Source organism: Rhinatrema bivittatum, chromosome 8 (assembly GCF_901001135.1).
Source record: "Rhinatrema bivittatum chromosome 8, aRhiBiv1.1, whole genome shotgun sequence".
Taxonomy (NCBI): Eukaryota; Metazoa; Chordata; class Amphibia; order Gymnophiona; family Rhinatrematidae; genus Rhinatrema; species Rhinatrema bivittatum.
Window position 1 is genome coordinate 7,300,863 of NC_042622.1, and position 17,781 is coordinate 7,318,643.

At 51.3% G+C, this 17,781-nt stretch overlaps 1 protein-coding gene across 2 annotated transcripts in view; it reads left to right on the forward strand.

The window, feature by feature from the left end:
- Positions 1-17,781, forward strand: part of DNAJC5 (DnaJ heat shock protein family (Hsp40) member C5) — a 113,392-nt gene that overhangs the window by 36,887 nt on the left and 58,724 nt on the right. The window contains exon 2 of one of the 2 annotated variants that reach the window (XM_029611070.1): positions 10,261-10,333. The exons of the other annotated variant lie outside the window; for it this stretch is intronic. The gene's annotated coding sequence lies outside the window, so the exon portion shown is untranslated. The remainder of the gene's footprint in view (positions 1-10,260; positions 10,334-17,781) is intronic. 2 annotated transcript variants of the gene reach the window in all.

Genomic DNA, 17,781 nt, shown 5'->3' on the forward strand with positions numbered 1-17,781 from the left:
TTACAATCTAGTAAAGAAAGACACATGGGACAAGGTGTGTAATGAGGTGCTAGACCTCCCAGGAGCTCTGTATGGATGTTTTGGGTGGTAATGCCAATGGGATCGCTGTAAAAATATTTTAATGCAATGGTGGTGATGCTCTGAGTGAGGATGGTGGTGGTGCTGCTGCTGCTGCTGCTGGGGCTTTGTAGTTGTGTTTTGGGTTATTATTCCTTCTGGAGGCTCCACATCAGTGGTGGTGCAAAATTTGAAGCTTTTATGCATGTTTCTTTTCTAACAAATTTCATGCCCAGTGTTGCCTGTAATTTTCTGCTGTACCAATGTGTTCAGAGTTCTTGGAAAGGCCATTCTGTTTTCCTTGTCTTGTGACATTTTGCAGAGGTCATGGGTGGCTAGCCCGTGCTGTGACTGCAGAAGCCTGTCTGCAGTCCTGCTGATCCAGTGATAAGATTCAGTCTCTCCTCTTCAGCGAGAAGGACTTGCCAGTGTTTTATTTATTTATTTTATTTTTTTAATTTTTATATACCGGAATTCCTGTATGCAATACAAATCAATCCGGTTTACAAGTAACAAAAAGGTTGCCCTGGTCTGGGAGGTTAGACCAGGGTTTTTTACATAGAACATTGAACAATAACAATCAACCAATGAACATTATTACAAGGAACAGTGAAATATCAATAATATTTAACAAATAATAAATAACCTTGTTCGTGTTTTGAATAGTATGTGTGTGTTCCCCTTTTTACAATGGACTTTAGTAGCGTATATCGACTGCAACGGTTATATAATATGTCCTCTGTTAAATGACTGTTAAGTAGGCAATTTTAAATAGTTAAATGTTAAATAGGCATTGCGAATAAGCAAGTACGTGTAAGAAGTTAAGTGTCAAGCTATTCGTGACACACTACAATGGTTGGATCTGAAAGACAGGAGGAGGTGCTTAGTTACACTCTGGGAATTGGAACGCTTGCCTGAAGAGCCAGGTTTTTAACCTTTTTTTGAATTCTGGTAGATTGGGTTCGAGTCGTAGGTCTGGTGGGAGCGCATTCCATTGGTGTGGTCCTGCAGTGGAGAGTGCTCTTTTTCTTAGTGTTGATTTGGCAGGAGCTGTGACTAATGTGCCTTTGTAGGCGCTTCTGATGGGTCTGGAAGATAAGTGTGGCTGAAGTTGAATTTGTAGAGATATAGGTGCGGCGTTATGGATTGCTTTGTGAATGATGGTTAAGGTTTTATATAGGATTCTCTGTTTGATAGGTAGCCAGTGGAGGTAGCTCAAGATGGGGGTAATATGGTCTCTTCTATTAGTGTTAGTTAGGATTCTGGCTGCGGCATTTTGTACCATCTGTAGGGGTTTGATGCTGTTAGAGGGGAGGCCAAGTAAGATTGAGTTGCAGTAATCACAGTTGCAGTTGCAGTTGCAGTTGAGTTGCAGTAATCTTCTTCACATCTATCACCCTGCAAATGCTCATGTCTGTCCTTGTTGGAAGCTATGCTGTCCAGGGTTTTACTGTAGATTGGGGGGGGAATGAATACAAGAAACCTGGAGCTGTCCAGCAAGCAGAGCCTCTGTCTCAGTGGCCCGGATTAGACTGATGTGCTGCATACTATTGCTTCTTTCTGTCTGTAAGGGCAGTTCTTGTATGCCCTGCGAAGGCTTTACTTTTCTCAGACCTGGCTTTGCCAGCTGCTGATCATCACAGCCACCGGTGCTGCTGTAGCAATGCTTTCCCCTTCCTCTCTCTGCATTTGTGATGCATATGACCACCTTGGATTGCTCTAATGTGGGAGAAAGACGAGTGAAAAGTAAATGAATGGGATCAATCTCTCTCTCTCATTGCTGCAGAGCCCTGCATCACTTTCTGAGTCACCGGTGATGGCAGCATGGAGACGGGAATTATTAGCATGTGGAGGGGCTGTTATCAGTGAGTTATCACAAGCTAACCTTTCCTGTCTCTGGTGGTAGTGTGAAACTGTTTTTATGCTCACCAGCAATTATGATGTGTGGGTCTTACTGTTGCAGAGATTCAGATTGGAAGTTGTCCTAGTACACCTTCTCCTTCCCGCCCCCCCCCCCCACCAGTCTTCTGCTGAACTCATTTGGGGAAGAGCAGTGCAGCTCTTGCGGCGTGCTGATTCTACACTGCAGCATACTTTGAGGTCCAGCAGCGGTGCTGCCTGGAGTCTCAGGCTGAGAGGGCCCAGCAGCAGTGCAGCTCTTGCGGCGTGCTGATTCTACGCGGCAGCATACTTTGAGGTCCAGCAGCGGTGCTGCCTGGAGTGTCAGGCTGAGAGGGCCCAGCAGCAGTGCAGCTCTTGCGGCGTGCTGATTCTACGCTGCAGCATACTTTGAGGTCCAGCAGCGGTGCTGCCTGGAGTCTCAGGCTGAGAGGGCCCAGCAGCAGTGCAGCTCTTGCGGCGTGCTGATTCTACACTGCAGCATACTTTGAGGTCCAGCAGCAGTGCTGCCTGGAGTCTCAGGCTGAGAGGGCCCAGCAGCAGTGCAGCTCTTACGGCGTGCTGATTCTACGCGGCAGCATACTTTGAGGTCCAGCAGCAGTGCTGCCTGGAGTGTCAGGCTGAGAGGGCCCAGCAGCAGTGCAGCTCTTGCGGCGTGCTGATTCTACGCGGCAGCATACTTTGAGGTCCAGCAGCGGTGCTGCCTGGAGTCTCAGGCTGAGAGGGCCCAGCAGCAGTGCAGCTCTTACGGCGTGCTGATTCTACACTGCAGCATACTTTGAGGTCCAGCAGCGGTGCTGCCTGGAGTCTCAGGCTGAGAGGGCCCAGCAGCAGTGCCGCTCTTGCGGCGTGCTGATTCTACACTGCAGCATACTTTGAGGTCCAGCAGCGGTGCTGCCTGGAGTCTCAGGCTGAGAGGGCCCAGCAGCAGTGCAGCTCTTACGGCGTGCTGATTCTACACTGCAGCATACTTTGAGGTCCAGCAGCAGTGCTGCCTGGAGTCTCAGGCTGAGAGGGCCCAGCAGCAGTGCAGCTCTTACGGCGTGCTGATTCTACGCGGCAGCATACTTTGAGGTCCAGCAGCAGTGCTGCCTGGAGTGTCAGGCTGAGAGGGCCCAGCAGCAGTGCAGCTCTTGCGGCGTGCTGATTCTACGCGCAGCATACTTTGAGGTCCAGCAGCGGTGCTGCCTGGAGTCTCAGGCTGAGAGGGCCCAGCAGCAGTGCAGCTCTTACGGCGTGCTGATTCTACACTGCAGCATACTTTGAGGTCCAGCAGCGGTGCTGCCTGGAGTCTCAGGCTGAGAGGGCCCAGCAGCAGTGCCGCTCTTGCGGCGTGCTGATTCTACGCGGCAGCATACTTTGAGGTCCAGCAGCGGTGCTGCCTGGAGTCTCAGGCTGAGAGGGCCCAGCAGCAGTGCAGCTCTTGCGGCGTGCTGATTCTACGCGGCAGCATACTTTGAGGTCCAGCAGCGGTGCCGCCTGGAGTCTCAGGCTGAGAGGGCCCAGCAGCAGTGCAGCTCTTGCGGCGTGCTGATTCTACGCGGCAGCATACTTTGAGGTCCAGCAGCGGTGCTGCCTGGAGTCTCAGGCTGAGAGGGCCCAGCAGCAGTGCAGCTCTTGCGGCGTGCTGATTCTACGAGGCAGCATACTTTGAGGTCCAGCAGCGGTGCTACCTGGAGTCTCAGGCTGAGAGGGCCCAGCAGCAGTGCAGCTCTTGCGGCGTGCTGATTCTACGCGGCAGCATACTTTGAGGTCCAGCAGCAGTGCTGCCTGGAGTCTCAGGCTGAGAGGGCCCAGCAGCAGTGCAGCTCTTGCGGTGTGCTGATTCTACACTGCAGCATACTTTGAGGTCCAGCAGCAGTGCTGCCTGGAGTGTCAGGCTGAGAGGGCCCAGCAGCAGTGCAGCTCTTGCGGCGTGCTGATTCTACACTGCAGCATACTTTGAGGTCCAGCAGCGGTGCTGCCTGGAGTCTCAGGCTGAGAGGGCCCAGCAGCAGTGCAGCTCTTGCGGCGTGCTGATTCTACGCGGCAGCATACTTTGAGGTCCAGCAGCGGTGCTGCCTGGAGTCTCAGGCTGAGAGGGCCCAGCAGCAGTGCAGCTCTTGCGGCGTGCTGATTCTACGCGGCAGCATACTTTGCGGTCCAGCAGCGGTGCTGCCTGGAGTCTCAGGCTGAGAGGGCCCAGCAGCAGTGCAGCTCTTGCGGCGTGCTGATTCTACACTGCAGCATACTTTGAGGTCCAGCAGCGGTGCTGCCTGGAGTCTCAGGCTGAGAGGGCCCAGCAGCAGTGCAGCTCTTACGGCGTGCTGATTCTACACTGCAGCATACTTTGAGGTCCAGCAGCGGTGCTGCCTGGAGTCTCAGGCTGAGAGGGCCCAGCAGCAGTGCCGCTCTTGCGGCGTGCTGATTCTACACTGCAGCATACTTTGAGGTCCAGCAGCGGTGCTGCCTGGAGTCTCAGGCTGAGAGGGCCCAGCAGCAGTGCCGCTCTTGCGGCGTGCTGATTCTACACTGCAGCATACTTTGAGGTCCAGCAGCGGTGCTGCCTGGAGTCTCAGGCTGAGAGGGCCCAGCAGCAGTGCAGCTCTTGCGGCGTGCTGATTCTACGCGGCAGCATACTTTGAGGTCCAGCAGCGGTGCTGCCTGGAGTCTCAGGCTGAGAGGGCCCAGCAGCAGTGCAGCTCTTGCGGCGTGCTGATTCTACGCGGCAGCATACTTTGCGGTCCAGCAGCGGTGCTGCCTGGAGTCTCAGGCTGAGAGGGCCCAGCAGCAGTGCAGCTCTTGCGGCGTGCTGATTCTACGCGGCAGCATACTTTGAGGTCCAGCAGCGGTGCTACCTGGAGTCTCAGGCTGAGAGGGCCCAGCAGCAGTGCAGCTCTTGCGGCGTGCTGATTCTACACTGCAGCATACTTTGAGGTCCAGCAGCGGTGCTGCCTGGAGTCTCAGGCTGAGAGGGCCCAGCAGCAGTGCAGCTCTTGCGGCGTGCTGATTCTACACTGCAGCATACTTTGAGGTCCAGCAGCGGTGCTGCCTGGAGTCTCAGGCTGAGAGGGCCCAGCAGCAGTGCAGCTCTTGCGGCGTGCTGATTCTACGCGGCAGCATACTTTGAGGTCCAGCAGCGGTGCTGCCTGGAGTCTCAGGCTGAGAGGGCCCAGCAGCAGTGCAGCTCTTGCGGCGTGCTGATTCTACGCGGCAGCATACTTTGAGGTCCAGCAGCGGTGCTGCCTGGAGTCTCAGGCTGAGAGGGCCCAGCAGCAGTGCAGCTCTTGCGGCGTGCTGATTCTACGCGGCAGCATACTTTGAGGTCCAGCAGCGGTGCTGCCTGGAGTCTCAGGCTGAGAGGGCCCAGCAGCAGTGCAGCTCTTGCGGCGTGCTGATTCTACGCGGCAGCATACTTTGAGGTCCAGCAGCAGTGCTGCCTGGAGTGTCAGGCTGAGAGGGCCCAGCAGCAGTGCAGCTCTTGCGGCGTGCTGATTCTACGCGGCAGCATACTTTGAGGTCCAGCAGCGGTGCTGCCTGGAGTCTCAGGCTGAGAGGGCCCAGCAGCAGTGCAGCTCTTGCGGCGTGCTGATTCTACACTGCAGCATACTTTGAGGTCCAGCAGCGGTGCTGCCTGGAGTGTCAGGCTGAGAGGGCCCAGCAGCAGTGCCGCTCTTACGGCGTGCTGATTCTACGCGGCAGCATACTTTGAGGTCCAGCAGCAGTGCTGCCTGGAGTCTCAGGCTGAGAGGGCCCAGCAGCAGTGCAGCTCTTGCGGCGTGCTGATTCTACACTGCAGCATACTTTGAGGTCCAGCAGCGGTGCTGCCTGGAGTGTCAGGCTGAGAGGGCCCAGCAGCAGTGCCGCTCTTACGGCGTGCTGATTCTACGCGGCAGCATGCTTTGAGGTCCAGCAGCGGTGCTGCCTGGAGTCTCAGGCTGAGAGGGCCCAGCAGCAGTGCCGCTCTTACGGCGTGCTGATTCTACACTGCAGCATACTTTGAGGTCCAGCAGCGGTGCTGCCTGGAGTGTCAGGCTGAGAGGGCCCAGCAGCAGTGCAGCTCTTGCGGCGTGCTGATTCTACGCGGCAGCATACTTTGAGGTCCAGCAGCGGTGCTGCCTGGAGTCTCAGGCTGAGAGGGCCCAGCAGCAGTGCAGCTCTTGCGGCGTGCTGATTCTACGCTGCAGCATACTTTGAGGTCCAGCGGCGGTGCTGCCTGGAGTCTCAGGCTGAGAGGGCCCAGCAGCAGTGCAGCTCTTGCGGCGTGCTGATTCTACGCGGCAGCATACTTTGAGGTCCAGCAGCGGTGCTGCCTGGAGTCTCAGGCTGAGAGGGCCCAGCAGCAGTGCCGCTCTTACGGCGTGCTGATTCTACGCGGCAGCATACTTTGAGGTCCAGCAGCGGTGCTGCCTGGAGTCTCAGGCTGAGAGGGCCCAGCAGCAGTGCAGCTCTTGCGGCGTGCTGATTCTACACTGCAGCATACTTTGCGGTCCAGCAGCGGTGCTGCCTGGAGTCTCAGGCTGAGAGGGCCCAGCAGCAGTGCAGCTCTTGCGGCGTGCTGATTCTACGCGGCAGCATACTTTGAGGTCCAGCAGCGGTGCTGCCTGGAGTCTCAGGCTGAGAGGGCCCAGCAGCAGTGCAGTTCTTGCGGCGCGCTGATTCTACACTGCAGCATACTTTGAGGTCCAGCAGCGGTGCTGCCTGGAGTCTCAGGCTGAGAGGGGCCCAGCAGCAGTGCAGCTCTTGCGGCGTGCTGATTCTACACTGCAGCATACTTTGAGGTCCAGCAGCGGTGCTGCCTGGAGTCTCAGGCTGAGAGGGCCCAGCAGCAGTGCAGCTCTTCCGGCGTGCTGATTCTACGCGGCAGCATACTTTGAGGTCCAGCAGCGGTGCTGCCTGGAGTCTCAGGCTGAGAGGGCCCAGCAGCAGTGCAGCTCTTGCGGCGTGCTGATTCTACGCGGCAGCATACTTTGAGGTCCAGCAGCGGTGCTGCCTGGAGTCTCAGGCTGAGAGGGCCCAGCAGCAGTGCAGCTCTTGCGGCGTGCTGATTCTACACTGCAGCATACTTTGAGGTCCAGCAGCGGTGCTGCCTGGAGTCTCAGGCTGAGAGGGCCCAGCAGCAGTGCAGCTCTTGCGGCGTGCTGATTCTACGCGGCAGCATACTTTGAGGTCCAGCAGCGGTGCTGCCTGGAGTCTCAGGCTGAGAGGGCCCAGCAGCAGTGCAGCTCTTGCGGCGTGCTGATTCTACACTGCAGCATACTTTGAGGTCCAGCAGCGGTGCTGCCTGGAGTGTCAGGCTGAGAGGGCCCAGCAGCAGTGCAGCTCTTGCGGCGTGCTGATTCTACACTGCAGCATACTTTGAGGTCCAGCAGCGGTGCTGCCTGGAGTCTCAGGCTGAGAGGGCCCAGCAGCAGTGCAGCTCTTGCGGCGTGCTGATTCTACGCGGCAGCATACTTTGAGGTCCAGCAGCGGTGCTGCCTGGAGTCTCAGGCTGAGAGGGCCCAGCAGCAGTGCCGCTCTTGCGGCGTGCTGATTCTACGCGGCAGCATACTTTGAGGTCCAGCTGCGGTGCTGCCTGGAGTGTCAGGCTGAGAGGGCCCAGCAGCAGTGCAGCTCTTGCGGCGTGCTGATTCTACACTGCAGCATACTTTGAGGTCCAGCAGCGGTGCTGCCTGGAGTCTCAGGCTGAGAGGGCCCAGCAGCAGTGCAGCTCTGGCAGGGCTCCCAGTAGTGGTGCTATCTTGAGCAGACTGTCAGGCAGGCTCCGAGAGGGAGCAGCAGGGCGTCTTGAGCCTCAATTACGCTCTTGGTGCTTGCACAGACAGAAGAAGCAAGCCCTGACACTCGCCCTCTTTAGATACTCATACATGTTCCTGAATCATTGTCTGTACAGTGATCTCGTGATGTGCTGAAGTTATGAGGGCAGGTTTATCGCCTGATGAGAGGGAGATACGTTACAAGAAGGCTATCCCACTCCAAATCTCGTCTTTCTTGCGGGGAGCTCTTTGCATTTATTGAAAATTCCAGCAGAGGCATTTAGCGTCCCCCGTCTGCCCAAGCATCAGGGAAAAAGACCACGGATACCTGCCTTTAGTGAATGTCCGAGGGAATGCTGGTACTGCAGATGTTAAGTATGGGCCATGCAGCTGTTTGTAAGGAACATAATGCGCCGGTGCAGAACGCTGAACGACAGTGCCGATCTCAGATTGCATTGCTGTTTAAATTAGAGTTCAGTTTACCCGCTCCTACTCGGACAGGCACACAGTGTAGGTGTCCCTAGTTATGCTCCTAGGAAGAGCTGCAATGATTTGCACTGTTACTGAATGAAGACTGAGTGACAGCAGGGCGTTCTTTTTTATGCATTTCATAATACAAATTCCAAGAAATACTTGAAAAAGAAAACTAGAATGTAGACATTACAAAAAAAAGCAAAATTTGAAAGCATGGGGTTGAGTTGTGCAGGGATAGGGTCCGAGGCCTGCTGTAGCTTCCCGAATAGATTGAAATGTGAAATGAGCAGGCCTTAGCGAGGACATGGAAGCTCCTGCCACAGAGTGATATTTCTTCCACAGCACTCGTACTGGCCCGGTGCTCTCTGCCTGCACCTCTGTCGTTTCCGCGTTATCAGCTAGCGTCCAGTCCGGTCCCCGGGCTGACACCTTCCCGCTCACCCGCCGTTGCATCCCCCCCACACCACGGGCATCTGTCGTGGCCGCAGAGTAAGCCCTGTCCTCGGCTCTCCTCTTCCAAACAGCAGGACGCGTTTCCAAACAACAAACGTTTACTAGAAAGCAGGGGAGCCACCTCCCGCTGTTGGCAGCTACGGTGCCATCTTGCATCCGCGCTCTGGCCAGGCTTTCTGCTTGCGTTTATCCGACTCCCTCTTGGCATTTCCAGCAGAGAGAGAGAGGGCAGGTGGAACTGATCAGCAATTACTGTATTAACTGCTTGTGTCCCGCTAGCATTTCTTCTGTGCTGGAAAAGTATAATTTTAATCCTCTGCGCCAGCAGCTGCTGGGACTTTGCTGTCTGCATGCCTGAAGTTGGGGGAGTTTTCCTCTGTCGCTTCGCATTATTCTCCTACAGGCCGATACAGTATAGTGCGCTCAGCTGAGTGCGCACTGTTTTCCTGCTGCTGGACGCACGTCCACCATTCCTTATACAATAAAGGTTTAGTGCGTCCACCCCCTCCCCCCCCCCCCACGAAACTAATAGCACTCATCACATGCAAATGCATGTGATGAGTGCTATTAGCTATTCGTCCAGGATACAGAAAAAGAAGGGCACTCAATAATCTGCATATTTTATGCTCAGAAATTATTACCTGCCCAGAGCAGCCCAAATAAAGTGTTCAGAAGGGCAAAAAATTCTGCTTTTCTGTGCATCCTCCGACTTAATATCGTGGCGATATTGTCAGAGGAACCGAAAGGTTAAAAAAAAGTGCCGGGGGGTCAGGTTAGGGAAACGGATGCTCCTAAAACAAATCTCCCGGGCTTCTGCTGCTAAGGAGGCACTAGGGGCGTGCACTATTGTCCCCGGCGCCTCCTTTTTAGTGCGCCCCCCTCGTGTGAATAAGGTGTCGCATGCCCCGGAGAGGTGGCTGGCTGTGCATTAGAAAGTGGGCGCTCAGCAGTGCCCGTTTTCTGCGTGGGTTTACAGTACCAGCCTGCGAGTTTGGTATGGGTTAACGCTGAAAGATGCAGGCGCCTTTTTTTTCGTGTCTAGTGAAGCTTCTGTAGCAGGAAGCCCAGTAATTCTGATTTCTTACCTGCAGTGTTGCTTTGCGTGGAAGATCCTGTTTGTCAAAGGTAGTAATACTGCACTTGGTAAACTAGGCAGATGCCAGATTTGCTGCTATTTTTAAATAAATGAAAATCTGTTTTTTTTTTAGCAAACAGTAAGCCAGCGTCTCCAGGCCTCCTTAATCCCACACAGCTATGTACCTGGGTCGTGTGGTCCACTCCCTTCCTACATTAGCACCTCCTGCATCCGTGTTTTTAAATGTCAGCATTGTGCTCCGAGATTACCAGCCAGCTGCAAAGTGGATAACCTTGGCTGGGATTTAGAATGACTGACGTAGCTGATGTCTCCTTTCCAGATGTGGCAGTCTCAAGGGGGAGGACCTGAATTCATTCAAATACTTTTTGATGGAGTTTTTTGGTACTTCTGACATGCAAGCTACATAAAATGAAAGCGTGCAGGAGGCAGACAGTGTCTAGAGAAAAGGGATCACTAGTTGGGCAATCTGTGGGGTGGAAGGCTGAGCAGGAAACCATCACAGAAGCTGTGTGCTAGTTCTGTTTGCTTCTCTTCCCCTCGTTTTAGGAGGACCAGCTTCACGTCTGTGGCACTGTCATTAGAAAAGGACCCACTTCAGCATTTTCAGACAGAATAGCAGGTAAGTCTTGAACTAATCTAGATTTTGTTTGCGCACGCAGACACGGGAGCATGACAGGAACCAAGTGTTATCCAGTGCAAGGCCACTGGGATTGATTCCAGCTGCGGTGCCAGCGAGGATCCTCCCAGAGGGGCACTTTGTAGGCTAATTAGTCTGAAGCTAAATTTTTAGTCAACTGCTGGCCTTCAGAGAGAGGAACTCGCACAGCAGGCTGACTCCATCTGACACGGTTTCCCCAGCTAGTGCGGTGCCTCCGGTCATCTCTTCCTCTTGGAAGCCAGCTCCACTGTATTTACTGCTGTTTGCGGTGTTTCTTTTTGGTGTTTTTGCACCTCCGTCTTCCCCTCTTTAGCAGCGGTTATCCAGGTTCGTGTGTCTGACATGTTTTAAGTTTATGTTCCTTTTCGGTCTTCCTGTGAGCTGGGTCCATTTTTCCATGGTCTCTGGCAGCCCCCTCGGTCAAGGTTGACTCTGCACACCTCCTGTTTTGTTTTTTTTCTTGGGTTATATTTACTTTTTTTTTTTTGGCCTGGTTCTTCCTTTCTCCTGTTTTAAGTTTTCCACTCACTCAGAACCTGTACTGGGATTCTGGTGCCATGAGCCGTCATTCACTCTACTCTTTAATAGTCCCTCCCTCCCTCCCACTGTTCTGGTCTGGTCATTGCAGCAATAGTCCTGAGATTAGGAGCCAGGTATTGGCGCTCCTTCCACAGCCCTCTATCATGGGCTCTAAATTCAGCTACCAGGAGTTGTCCTTAATGATGATAACTCCATTCCCCCCCCCCCCCCCCCCGCTGGTGGCTTTGAACACTGCCGACCTAGGGAGTGGAAGTCCCAGTCTGGGAAATAAACTGGAAATGCACAGCACAGCCACTGAGCCTGCAAGGTAATCTTTTCAAAATGTCGTCTCTTTAATTTGGCATCAGTTTTTCTGGTGCTTGGCAGAGAGAAAGGTTGGTGGTTTTAGGTTTTGTCCAGCTGGCAGGCAGAGGGTGTCCACATCACAAGACCTGCTGTAAGTGTTAGAGCCAGGATAACCATGATGCTGACTGCAACTTCTATGCCAGGATATCACTGAGGGTCATTAAGATCTGAAAGAGGAGACTTGTCTCATCTTGAAGTCCAGCTTCACTGAACCAGCACCAAAGAAGCACAAGGAATGTGGAGCAGCGGCATCTGCTCTGTTGGCACTGAAGCATTTGGGATAGACCCAAATAATGAGGCTGGTCTCATTCTCCTAGCTTGAGTACAGAGCCAGAGAGAAACAGCCCTGATGGCCAAAGAAGAAAGTACATCAAATCCAATCTACCTTACGTGGCTCAGACAGCAGGGAGATGCTGTTCCACCCCTAAGCAATTCTGTGTGGAAGAGAGCCCTCTACCTCTCATTCAGTGCATTCACTACGATGGCATCCAGAGGTTCAGCTTCAGGCTCTCCTGCTGAGCTCCATTGACTCTTCAGATTGCAATCGTTAAGGGCGACATTTGGAGACCTGTAGCAGAGGTGCTTACTCAGCACTGAAGAGTTCTAGCAGCATTTGTTGTCTGGTTCAGCTCCACTCAAAGTGTCGAATGACCTGCCTATTATCTGCATCTTGGACACACAGTTGAGTGTAGCTCCCTGCTTCAACGGCAGGGGAGAAGAAAAAACAACCAACAAGGGCTGTACAACATAGTCTAGGTAAAACAAATAAGCATGGGTGTAGCTTGCTTATTGCGGCGGTTACTACCCCTACTACCCCTAACTAATCAAGCTTGATATTTCACTTGGATGCAGCTCCATCACTGCTCTCTACATTCATGGTGGGGGTGGAAGAGAAATAGAACCAAAGAGCTAAGAGAAACAGATAAGTATGAGAGAAAAAATGTGTGAAGCTTGCTGGGCAGACTGGATGGGCCATTCGGTCTTCTTCTGCCGTCATTTCTATGTTTCTATGTTTCTATGAGTGCTGGCATCAAGCTGTACCAATGTTCATCTATGGACAACCCCGAAAGGCAATGGACTCTAGGATCCATGCAACTTCAAAAGTGACCTCGTGCATGTCTTGCCTTTTTGTAAATTAAATAGTGGCTCTGAGCATTCATGGGAGTCCCCTTATGAGTCAGAGGAGATTTGTTTCAATTCAAATTCTCTCCTGGGCTCCATTTGGACTACTCATCTCTGTAGGCAAGGAGTGTGTCTTCACAAAAATCCTCTTTCATTTCATTTATTAGACTTTATCAATCACTTTCCAGATAAAAATCGCCCAAAGCAATGTACAACATAAAATATAACAATCATAACCAATAAACAAAAAATGCCTTAGCCCATATTCAGTACCTTTCATTTACTCCACCTTTTCTAACCCGCGACGAATGAGTCTCCTCCCTAAGCTGACGTGGGTGGGGAATTAGCTGCACGAAACCTCGTCTTTTCAGATTGTGTTCAGACTATGGCCAAGTCTTTTATCTTAGTTCTTGTAACTATTTTACAGAAATTGTTCTTTTATCCCCGTTATTATTGATAGTTTAGGTTTTAACTGACTATTAGATTTGAATGTATTTATCCTATGTAGTTTATAAAGCTGTAAACCGTTTTGATGGCTCGTCTGAAGGATGGTATAGAAAATCTGATAAATAAATAAGTCTATTCCCATTCAGTTGCTCAAGGCACCATTGCTTGGCCTATTGAAGTAGCTAAAGGAGTTGGTGGCAGTGCCCATCCCCGCTTGTGAGGGGAATATGGGGAAGGCACATTCCATCCTCCCAGTCTGTAAGAAGGAGGCAGAAAGATCTGTCCACAGCTCTCACCTGCTACATCAGCATGTGCCCCGCTGTCCCGGGGTATGAATGTGAGGCCTTATCGGAATAACATCCTACTGCATACCATTCAGGAAAGGGATCAGAGATTCACACGTTGCCTCCCTCATGCGGCACAAGGTGAATTGCCTTTGCTTTGCGTTCAAGGTGAGGAATACAAGAAGCATCTTATCCACATGGCATATGTTTCTTTTGAAATGCCATCGAGAGCTTTTGCAGCGATAGATGACAGATACTTATGAAGAAGTTTCCAGATGTGCCATATACTGGAGGGAATCTCTTTGGAGAGAATTATTTTATTTATTAGCTTTTATATATCGACATTCATGGGTACATCATGCCGGTTTACAATATAACTGAAGGAGGAAAATACAAAAAACCAGGGTGGGGGAGGGGAGCAGATAGGAAGAGAGAAGGGGTGAGAGAAGAGAGGGAAAAACAGGAAGAGGAGAAAAGGAACAGTACCTGATGGAAAACAGAAGAACATTGCAAATTATGCCTGGATAACCTTATACACTGTGGATAACCTTATACGCTATCTATAAATTATACACTCCAAAAAGCACTATGTACATTATCTTTAACTAGTACCTACAGGAGACACTATATATGACATTACAAATTATATGTTCAGAAAGGCAACTATATATAGACTAGCAGGGTTGCTATAGGGAAAGGTAGGGTTTAAGGCCAGGGGAAGGGGTATATAAAGGGGTATAAAAGGTTGCTATAGGGAAAGGTAGGGTTTAAGGCCAGGGGAAGGGGGTATATAAAGGGGTATAAAAGGTTGCTATAGGGAAAGGTAGGGTTTAAGGCCAAGGGAAGGGGTATATAAAGGGGTATAAAAGGTTGCTATAGGGAAAGGTAGGGTTTAAGGCCAAGGGAAGGGGTATATAAAGGGGTATAAAAGGTTGCTATAGGGAAAGGTAGGGTTTAAGGCCAAGGGAAGGGGTGTATAAAGGGGTATAAAAGGTTGCTATAGGGAAAGGTAGGGTTTAAGGCCAAGGGAAGGGGTATATAAAGGGGTATAAAAGGGTTGCTATAGGGAAAGGTAGGGTTTAAGGACAGGGGAAGGGGTATATAAAGGGGTATAAAGGGTTGCTAAAGGGAAGGTAGGGTTTAAGGCCAGGGGAAGGGGTATATAAAGGGGTATAAAAGGGTTGCTAAGGGAAGGTAGGGTTTAAGGCCAGGGGAAGGGGTATATAAAGGGGTATAAAAGGGTTGCTAAAGGGAAGGTAGGGTTTTAAGGACAGGGGAAAGGGGTATATAAAGGGGTATAAAAGGGTTGCTAAAGGGAAGGTAGGGTTTAAGGACAGGGGAAGGGGTATATAAAGGGGTATAAAAGGGTTGCTAAAGGGAAGGTAGGGTTTAAGGACAGGGGAAGGGGTATATAAAGGGGTATAAAAGGGTTGCTATAGGGAAAGGTAGGGTTTAAGGCCAGGGGAAGGGGTATATAAAGGGGTATAAAAGGGTTGCTAAAGGGAAGGTAGGGTTTAAGGCCAGGGGAAGGGGTATATAAAGGGGTATAAAAGGGTTGCTAAAGGGAAGGTAGGGTTTAAGGACAGGGGAAGGGGTATATAAAGGGGTATAAAAGGGTTGCTAAAGGGAAGGTAGGGTTTAAGGACAGGGGAAGGGGTATATAAAGGGGTATAAAAGGGTTGCTAAAGGGAAGGTAGGGTTTAAGGACAGGGGAAGGGGTATATAAAGGGGTATAAAAGGGTTGCTAAAGGGAAGGTAGGGTTAAGGACAGGGGAAGGGGTATATAAAGGGGTATAAAAGGGTTGCTAAAGGGAAGGTAGGGTTAAGGCGAGGGGAAGGGGTATATAAAGGGGTATAAAAGGGTTGCTAAAGGGAAGGTAGGGTTTAAGGCCAGGGGAAGGGGTATATAAAGGGGTATAAAAGGGTTGCTAAAGGGAAGGTAGGGTTTAAGGACAGGGGAAGGGGTATATAAAGGGGTATAAAAGGGTTGCTAAAGGGAAGGTAGGGTTTAAGGACAGGGGAAGGGGTATATAAAGGGGTATAAAAGGGTTGCTAAAGGGAAGGTAGGGTTTAAGGACAGGGGAAGGGGTATAAAAGGGGGTATATAAGGGGGTGCAGAGATATGGGAGACAAATCAGAGTGCAATTAAAGGAATAAAGGAGAAGGCTATAAGTATGGTGATGACAGGGCTCTTTCTCTGAAGGAGTAGAGGGAGCAGGGGGACTATGTAGGATGCGAGTCAGGGTAGGCCATTTTAAAGAGCCCTGTTTTAACCCCTGTTTTGAATTTCCGAATGCATGGCTGTAGTCGGAGCTCAAGTGACGCATAGTGTTTGAGAGGGAGGGGCCTGCAGTGGATAGGGCTCTTTCTCTGGTGGGGAGGGGTGGGGAGCACTTTTAAGGGAGGGTTCCTGAGTGCGGTTCTAATAGGACGATTGGAGGAGAATGTCAGGGAGGCTGCGGAAATCTTCAAAGACTGCCAGTCCAGGCTTCAGCCAGTCTCCGCATGGAGTCAGCAACCTAGGAAACCTTTTTGCTTGAGAAGGCTTTTCCAGAGTTTGGTTTGGTCTAAGCAACAACTGAGGTTTAGGCCTCACCAGCCAAAAACAGAAGTGCTACCCAGTCAAAACCAGGGACAGGTTTCTGACTGAATCCAGTCCACGCTGTAGGATGTCACCATATACATGCCTGGTGAACTGCTGCCTTCAGAGAACTGTTATGGGTAACAGAAGGATTCTCTTGTCAAGCAGTCTTCAGATGTGTTTAATGCATCCCGTGCTAGGTTTGCTTATGCATTTCAAGCTGTGGTATGATAAGGCCCCTCTGGGGAATTAGAACCTTGCTTGGCACTATAGGATCATCCGTTCCTTCTCTTGCCATCCATGTATGATCCAAGGGAGGGGAGATACTGAGAGCAGCAGCTGGGAAAAGGGAGAGACCAAAATGTGAGCCATTAAGAAATGGATCTTTTCAATGCTGAAGAACAGAAATTCCTTTAATATTTATCGTCATTGTTTCACAATTTACAAGAACTTAGAAATTAATTTTTTAGGAAATAAAAATGCAAGCCTATTTGTAGTGAAGTGACTGTCTCCAGACAAGGCACAGTAGCAAATAAAACAGCACAGAATGAGGGACAGTGAGCCAGATTGGCAGGTAAAATGGTGGTAGTGAGAAGCTGAGACTCTCACATCCAGGGCTAGGATGAGCCCTGAGGGAACAAGAAGGCCCAGGCCCTGTTTGTTCTCCTTTTCATTCTGCTGTGACCGCATATGGCCCATGGTTATTGGGGAGAGTGGCTGATCTTGTTTTTGATTCTGTTACGCTGTCTGGAAGATTCAAAGGTGCATGCATGCATATATCTAGTTTTCTGTGGCACGTGCAGAAGGTAAGGTCCTTCCTCAGGCCATCAGTATCCTGAGCTTGGAAGGGCATGGCAGCGAGTAGATAGGTCCCCTTTCTGCTGTTTGATCTCTGCCTGTGGCACGTGCAGAAGGTAAGGTCCTTCCTCAGGCCATCAGTATCCTGAGCTTGGAAGGGCATGGCAGCGAGTAGATAGGTCCCCTTTCTGCTGTTTGATCTCTGCCTGTGGCACGTGCAGAAGGTAAGGTCCTTCCTCAGGCCATCAGTATCCTGAGCTTAGAGGGGCATGGCAGCGAGTAGATAGGTCCCCTTTCTGCTGTTTGATCTCTGCCTGTTGGCCTCTTTTCATTGGCCATTATTTTCCAAACACATCCTCTGGCCAGGAGGAAACCCTTTAGTTTGGAGCCTGGTGGGTGTAGAAGATTTTGTGCCTTCAGAAGTGATGGTAGGCACTGCTTTCAGTAGAAACATCCAAGCAGATGTGCTGTAAGGGAGGGAAGTGTAAGTTATGGCAGAGGACAGCAGAGACGGTAGATGCAAACCAGAAAAATCCCTTCAGCAAAGGTGGCCCATAGCGAGCAGGTAAGCGGCAGAGGAGTGGTCTGGAACCCAGCAATCCGTGCAGTGCTATGAGCAGGTCCTGGGGCGCAGTAAGGTGGGTGGCAGAAGGAAGTGTTTTGTTCAGGGGGGGGGGGGAGCTGGACAGGAATGGCAGGAAACCGCTTTACCAGGGAGACTTCCAGCACAGGTAACATAGTAACACAGTAGTGACGGCAGAAAAAGACCAAAAGGGTCCAACTAGTCTGCCCAGCAAGCTTCCCAAGGCAGTAGCTGCTGTAGTTAGAGGAGCTCAAACAGTGGGAGCTTAGTGGCTTGGGAAGATGAGAACACAGCAGGCAGGGAGATCAGTGGGGTCCCAAGATCCTTTTCTCTTTTTTTGGATCCCTTGTGTCACCTATGGTCCCAGACACTCCTGGAATTTCCTTAGGGAATGCTCGCTAAAGCAATTCTTATGACATCCTCCCCCCAGTCCATTATTAATTAACAAGCCGTTAAGCCCGTTAAAACGGACGAGATTCCATCGGTAAGAGCCACTCTCTTCTCCTCAACGTCTTACCCTTCCCACTTATTCATATCCTCTTCCCTTTTCCACCCATCCCCTCTCATCTTCCCTGTCCTTCCCCTCTCACCTCATCCACAGCCCCTTCCCTCTCCCCCAGCCCTCCTCCACAACTTCTTACCTTCCACTTACTCATTCATATCCTCTTCCCTTTTCCACCCATCCCCTCTCATCTTCCCTTTCCTTCCC